The sequence below is a fragment of the Orcinus orca genome, chromosome 8, assembly GCF_937001465.1.
Source record: "Orcinus orca chromosome 8, mOrcOrc1.1, whole genome shotgun sequence".
NCBI lineage: Eukaryota > Metazoa > Chordata > Mammalia > Artiodactyla > Delphinidae > Orcinus > Orcinus orca.
In genome coordinates this window covers 87,271,219-87,278,618 of record NC_064566.1, presented here as the reverse complement: position 1 = coordinate 87,278,618, position 7,400 = coordinate 87,271,219, and the positions used below count along the sequence as shown (strand labels likewise).

The 7,400-nt window shown below is 42.6% G+C and overlaps 1 protein-coding gene across 3 annotated transcripts in view; it reads left to right on the top strand.

Moving 5' to 3' along the window:
* Positions 1 to 5,695: 5,695 nt before the first annotated feature.
* RDX (radixin) overlaps positions 5,696 to 7,400 on the top strand; it is a 109,244-nt gene continuing 107,539 nt past the window's right edge. For 2 of the 3 annotated variants that reach the window (XM_033410187.2, XM_033410185.2), the window contains exon 1: positions 5,696 to 5,839. The gene's annotated coding sequence lies outside the window, so the exon portion shown is untranslated. Of the gene's footprint in view, positions 5,840 to 5,917; positions 6,058 to 7,400 lie in introns of those variants that run through there. The other variant, XM_033410186.2, reaches the window with a different exon arrangement.

The window sequence follows — 7,400 nt, the reverse complement described above, 5'->3', positions numbered from 1 at the left end:
ACCTAGAATACTCAATGCTAAGTTCAGGGCGAATATTTATCATTTATTTATTTATAGCTCTGTAATGAGGCAAGGAAAGTCTAACAATGTACAAAGCTTAATGGGTCATAAACTAATGGATATTTGAGTCAAAAATTGTGAAATATCATGGTAAGTGATCCTCCATGTAAATGCTTTATGTTGTAAAATACATAATGAATTCTAGAAATTACTCATTGTTATGTATGAGAATCAAATATTTTATATGTGAATCACAGTCAGAAATGAAGGATTTTAGAGCTTGAAGAAAGCTTACAGATTGTCTGTCTAATCCAGCTCCCTTATTTAGTAGATGAGAAAACTGAGTCCATTAAAAAAAAGAAAAAGAAAAAAAGAAAAAGATGTTCCTAGAGTCTCACATAGTCAGTGGCAGGAAACCACTGCTGATGGGATGGATTGGCCATTTCACAGTAATACTGGGGAGGGGATTTAGTGCTTTTTGAGCTCCTTGTCTAGTTCTGAAAATCTACAATGCCTTAAAACAACCTCTGGGACAGGCCCAAAAGGTGTATATAACATTCTCCCTCTTTTAACATTGTTTGCAAGTAAAGTACAGACTAGTCCATTGGCTCTTTCAAGGTCACTTAGCAACTTGTTGGTAGGAATTGGGAATAAAGCCAAGGTTATAGATTTCCTCACTTGGACACTTTCCACTCCATTTATTACTTACCTCTGAAATGTTATTGCTGTTTATCATGAACTAAATTGGCTTTATTACCTAAGCAGAGAGGATTAAGCAATAACTTTTACCTTGTCTTTGTTGAAGACTACATGCTCATATCTGTGATCACATTATGAATTATGTACCTATGTAATTTAATCTTAGATAGGGAGAGAGTAAAGGTAGGAATCCACCTGTGGTTTCTTGACTCTTAGTTTGGGTACATTGGACATGAAACCTCTATTGACTGTACTGAAATTTTATAGCTTATATCAGCAGTTAAATTTGTATGGCTTACTAGGCATACAAAGCAGGTGATAAGATAGTTTTATTTACTTTGCCTGTTTTTACTGAGGTCTGTTATATTGGTGAACACATTGTGAATATGTACTTAAATATGCAAGATAGTGTGAATAGTATGAAATACCACAGTTTACAACAGAAGATTCACATTTGTATTTTTTCTATGTATAGGTTTTAAAAATAGTGATTTTACATTGCTGTAGCTTTTAAAAAATAGTGAATCCATTTTTAAATTAATTAATTAATTAATTTGGCTGTGTTGGGTCTTTGTTGCTGCACGTGGGCTTTCTCCAGTTGTGGTGAGCGGGGGCTACTCTTCCTTGCGGTGTGCAGGCTTCTCATTGAGGTGGCTTCTCTTGTTGTGGAGCACAGGCACAGATGCTTCAGTAGTTGTGGCACGTGGGCTCAGTAGTTGTGGCTCGCAGGCTCTACAGAGCAGGCTCAGTAGTTGTGGCACACGGGCTTAGTTGCTCTGCGGCATGTGGGATCTTCCTGGACCAGGGAAACTCATGTCCCCTGCCTTGGCAAGAGGATTCTTAACCACTGTGCCACCAGGGAATTCCTGTGAATAAAACTTTTTGATGGAAAAATATTTTAGTATGTTATGGTGCTCCAGATTAATTTAATTCTAAACTGTAGTAAAATCCTTGGCTTGAACGAAACTATATTTTCCAAAGAAATAGTTGGAATTGAAAGGCCTATTTTAGCATGTTATCTATGTTCATTTCTTTAACAAGTATTTATTGGATATCTCATTTGCTGTACTTATAGTTCATATATTTCCAGTTACTGAGTCCTAGAGTGCCCGTAGACACTTAAAAGTCAGCATCTTCCTAACCTGCCTAATTATCTTCATCTCTCAGTTCTACTTTTTTTACAATCCGCATTTATCTTAATGGTACCCATCAGAAACCCTGAAAACATTTTCACTTCTCCTTTTCTCTTACTTCTCAAATCTTTTGAAAGATTCTATTTCCTCTTTTTCATCCTCACAAACCTCCCAAGTTCAGACCCTCATCCTCTTGTGCTAGAGGCAAAACTGTCTACATAAGGCATCCCTCAGAATCTCAACATCCACTTTCACTGTCATTGAACCTCTCTCCCAAGCAATCCACACGGCTGCCAGTTACTTTGCTAACATAAATCAGATCACATTATTCCTCTTCTTAATACCTATTATGGAAATTCCCTGGTGGTCTAGTGGTTAGGACTCTGTGTTTTCACTGCCGAGGGCCCAGGTTCGATCCCTAGTCTGGGAACCAAGATCCCACAAGCTGCATGGCATGGCCAACAAACCAACAAACAAACTAAAAACAAACAAACAAAAAAAGAATACCTGTTATGGACTCCTATTTCTTCAAGGAGGAAGGACAAATTCTGAACTCGAACGGACCTCAACTTACCTTTCTGAAGTCTCTGTTTGTAAATATTCTTATGTCTAAACATCAATGCCATCTTTCCACTGTGTCTCCCAAGCTAATTGCCTTTCCCCTCACTTCTTTTAGGGAACTTCTACTCATTCCTTTACTCTCCCCTTCTCTGCTTATCTTTCTCTTCTCTAGGCAGAGTTAATTACCCTCTCTTCTGTCTCCTTGACAATAATGTGTTTATCTTTATTATGGTGCATATTACACAGCATTGTTTGTTTGCCTTTCCCATTACTGAATCTAGAGGGAGAGGAACAAGTGTTATTCAAACTAGTAAAGGCCTGGAACTCAATGTTAGTTCTAGATAAAAAAAAAAAACAAAAAAACTTCCATTTATAAACCGTACTTGCAAAACTGAATTTTCTTCATTTTTAAGAAAGACTTATACGTGCTAGTGAGACAAATGCTTTATAACTAATCATCGGAATCCCAGAATTCAGAATTAGCCAATATATTGTGGTGGAGTAGAGCAGGATTCTAGCATGGAAGACTTAGTAATAGATTGTTCATCAGATTTTTTCTAAAAAAAAGTAGTTTTAGCAAATGTGATTTTACCCCTTAAAATCTGAAGTGTTGGAATTAAACTGAGAAATAAAAATTTCAATTAAGCCTTATATATATATATTTTCCACTGCAAAAGTAATACAGAAAATACTGAAGAATAGAATAAGGGGGGGGAGGGGTGCCCATAGAAACATCATCCTGAGACAACTCTGGGTTTCAATTTTTCCTTTTTTCTAACACTTCATAGTTTTGTTTTGTTGTTTTTAAACATAGATGTGATCATACTACATGGTTAGTTTCATAACTTGTGGGGTTTTTCTTCACTTAATACTATACTTTTTAAATTGTTACCTAAAATGCTACAAAGTACTTATGGTTACTTTTAAGACATTTAGTTTCCATAATCTTTATTTTTGCATCTTATAAATAATATTGTGACATACAGCTTATGAACAAAACTTTTGCTCTATTTCAGATTATTTCATTCAGATAAAATCTCAGATACAGAGTATGAATTTTTTTTAGGTTGAATCACAGCACCAAACTGTTTCTAAATAGGTTGTTTCAGTTTACACTCCCACTCACAATGTCTGGAAGCACCCTTTTAATCTCACCAGCACTGAATATTATCCTTTACTTAAATGTTTACTAATATGATAGCTGACTGAAGTATTACAATTTTTGGTCTGCTTGCTGTTGAAGAGTATAGGATAAAATCAAGGCTTTGGAGTCAAATAATACTGGGTTTGGTCACAGCTCTGCAACTTCCTAGCTGTGTTATCATACATCAAGCAGATTACTTAACTCCTTTTTTTAAAATAAATTTATTTATTTATTTATTTTGGCTGTGTTGGGTCTTTGTTGCTGCCCGTGGTCTTTCTCTAGTTGCGGCAAGCAGGGGCTACTCTTTGTTGCGGTTCCCGGGCTTCTCATTGCGGTGGCTTCACCTGTTGCGGAGCATGGGCTCTAGGCACGTGGGCTTCAGTAGTTGTGGCTCGCGGGCTCTAGAGCTCAGGCTCAGTAGTCGTGGCACACTTCCCAGACCAGGGCTCAAACCTGTGTCCCCTGCACTGGCAGGCAGATTCTTAACCAGTGTGCCAACAGGGATGTCCCTACTTAACTCCTTTGAGGCTCTCTTTATTCATCGGTTTTTTAAAAAGGTCAATAATAATATTTACCCCAAACTCAGGGTTGTTGTAATTATTAAAAGAAATAGTCACGTAAAGCATTTCACACCAGTGCCTGGCATGTGACAAACGATAATGAATGCTTCATTTTCTGTTGCAAAAGTATATTTGATTAGTGTACTATCTAGGAATTCACACGATACTTTGACTATCTTTATCCACGCAGCTTGTTGTGGAAGGCTGGACAATCACCTGGATAATTCTTGCACCCCAGGGAGAAGGTCAGGGAGTAATCTTATAGTTAAAAAAAAAGTACACACCTGCTTCCCATTCTTGAGGAATCTAAAGGCCTTTGAGTTAACTCTTGGGGCTTTTAATTGTTCAGAGAGGTCTCAAAGGGCAATGGTGGAAACTCACTAAAGAGTAAATTTAGTGAAAGTAATCAGGGGAGAGAGTTCCTGGAAAAGCTATTGTCTCAGGGAAGGCAAATGCTAAGGCAGGAAGTATATGAATTATTTGTTCTATAGAAGTTAAATACACTCGTGAGGTTTTATTTGAATCTAAAGTTTATTAATAAAAAGTATATAAAGCACTGCAAACAGAGCAAGCTCGGCGAATCTGATTTTGTGCACTTTCTGTTTCTATACTCAGAGCAAGTTTTGCTCTTTGAATCCCAGCAGAAAATAACAGGGGCTTGGAAGTAGATGACAGAACCAGAAGTCTATCTAGTCCCGACCACTAAAGTCAGTGGGCTAGAGTCACACCATGATCAAATGCCTAACTTTCACAAAGTCTAGGATAATTTAGGTTTGGCTGCTCTTTGGGGTCCCACTTCCAACATTTTCCTTTTAACCGACTTCTTCCAACTGCAGAAGAATGCCAGAGATAATAAAAATTTATCAAATATCCTTGCCTGGATAAAAATGTGCACTCTTGATTGGGGCCATACCCATTGAGGTTTCGGTGGCGGTTTAAAAATTGCCCCTGAAAAAGCAAGTTTTTCTAGTTGGGTAAATTCTGCAAAAATAATGTAAAGTTCTTTATTGCATGCATAAATTCCTCTAAGGCAGGTCTTTTTCTCTCTCCAGGTCCAGGATTTTCAAGCTGAACAGCCAAGTAACACGCTCGACTCGGTTCTGGATTCCCTCGGGGAAGAACTCCTCCTTGGGGGCGATAGAAACGCCCTCGGTGAGTTTTCTGGCACCAGCGGGAGTTTCAAGTTTCCGCCCATCAAGGGGAGGCGGCGGGCCCACTCCCAGCTCCGGGTTGGGCGGCTCTTCTTCCCTGAGCATCGGGTTTAGCTCTAGCCCAGTCCTCCCCGGAAGGAGTCCCCCACCCCCGCGCTCTCCCTCTTTCCCTCGGGGCTCTGGAGCCGCAGCCCCGCCCTCGCGCGTCCCCGCCCGGGCCGGGGACCCCAGGCGACGCTCCGCGCGGCTAGCGGCCGCGAGCCCGCGGGGCTGGGAGGGGCGGGGGCGGGGCGTGGGAGGTCTGGCGGCGGCGGCGGCGGCGGCGACTGTGGCGTTGCTGCTCGGGACGCAGCGCGAGGCCGGCCGGCCGGCAGGGGGAGGCGGGGGGCGTGGGGCAGCCCCGCCTTTCCCCCGAGGAGCCGCCAGGCAGCCATATTGCGGAGCTGTCTGCGGTGGCGGCGGCGCCTCTCGTCTCTCGCGGCCCATCGCTCCCTCCACCGCCTCTACCTTCTTGCCGCAGCCGCGACACCCGGCGCCGCCGCGCAGCGCCCCGGCCACACGCAGGGCGGGAAGGAGCCGCCCACTCTCGGGGTAAGCCGCCGGCGCCCTACCTTCCCCCACTCCCGTTCCCGGGCTTCGCCGGAGACGCTGAGGTGGCGGCGAGAAGTTTCGGGGCCCAGTGCTGTCCGGCGGCCGCGCCGCGAGGGCCGCGGTGTCGCTGCCCTAACAGCCCGGCTGGCCAGGCCGCATCCGGGGCCGCGGGAGCCGCGAGGCTCTGCCCGAGTCGTGGCTGCGGCCTGAACACGCCGGTGCGCGCTTCTCCTCCCTTCGGGCGTGGGTCCGCCTTCAGCGTCCGCCCCGGACCCCCTCCGCCTCGAGCTCGGTCGGGTTCCCGCCGATCTGGTGCGGCCCCGGGCTCGGCCTGTCTCGTCCCTTCTAGGCAGTTTGAGAATACAGATTTAAGCCTAGGAAAAATTACGTTTTGCCATGTAGGGAAGGAATTTTTTACAACTTCTTCTCCCCGGCCTCCAGTTTGAAAGTAAGGGTGTTGAATTACTAGAGAACGTGTGTTCCGCCCTGGTGGCAAAGGGATGTTGCATTACGGGGTTTGGGGCGCGAACCGCCTTCAGCCACCCGCACTCGCGCGGCGAGGGCCGCAGTTCTGGCCCCGGCTCTACCTGCTGCTTCTACTGCTGAAGGCGGCCTCCGAGCCCCATAACTTTCTTCGGCCTTTGAGGCAGCCCAGTTTAGTATCTTAGACCCCAGTAGACTAGTTGAAGACATTACAGTCCCCCCTTCCTTTAAAGGGTTGTAAACTTAATTCCTGGGCTAACTTTGAAAGCGGGGGTGAGGGGCACTGCATTATTGCAGTTTAAATAGAGCACTTCACTTTTTATACAGATGTGGCATGGTTCTTTAACCATTCACAACATGTATTTAGCGTTCTTTACCATTAAGGAGTGGTTATTAATGAGGCTGGAAATAGGTTAAAAGTCAACTTCATCAAAGATACATTTTAAAATACAGTTGAGATTTGTGTAGAAGACATTTTAATGAGTTCTGTGGCACTAAGACGGGCATGATGTAAATGTAAAAACCCAAGATAATAAGAATTTATTTGATAAACGAGCACTTGGACTTAGACATTGCAGTCTATTGTTTATGGAGCATACATTTTTTAGAACACTAAATACTCTTTTATATTTCGGACGGAGCTCTGAATGAACAATTGCCCCGTTCATTTTGCTGGATAAATAATGGCTTAATCCATTTGCCATAACAGCATTATTATCGATGGATTTAAGAAGAGAGACTAATATTCAGGATTGCATTTAAAAAAAAAAATTTTCAGTATTACATTACTTTAACCAGTGGGCTTTATCTTCCAGAGACTAATTACCTCAAATGTGGTAAAATGTATTGAATAAAACATTTTGAAGTTAATGGTATCCTGTAAAGTTGATTGCACTGACTTTGTTTATTTTGCTAAACCACTTTTTTTAATATATGATGGGATTTAATAAACAGTACATTATTAGTGAGGAATGAATAGACATGCATTGGAATTCTTTACAGTTTTATTTAAATGAGACAAAATTTGTGGCATTTAGGAATGTTAAATTCTTGCCCTAGTGGATTATACATTGTTTTG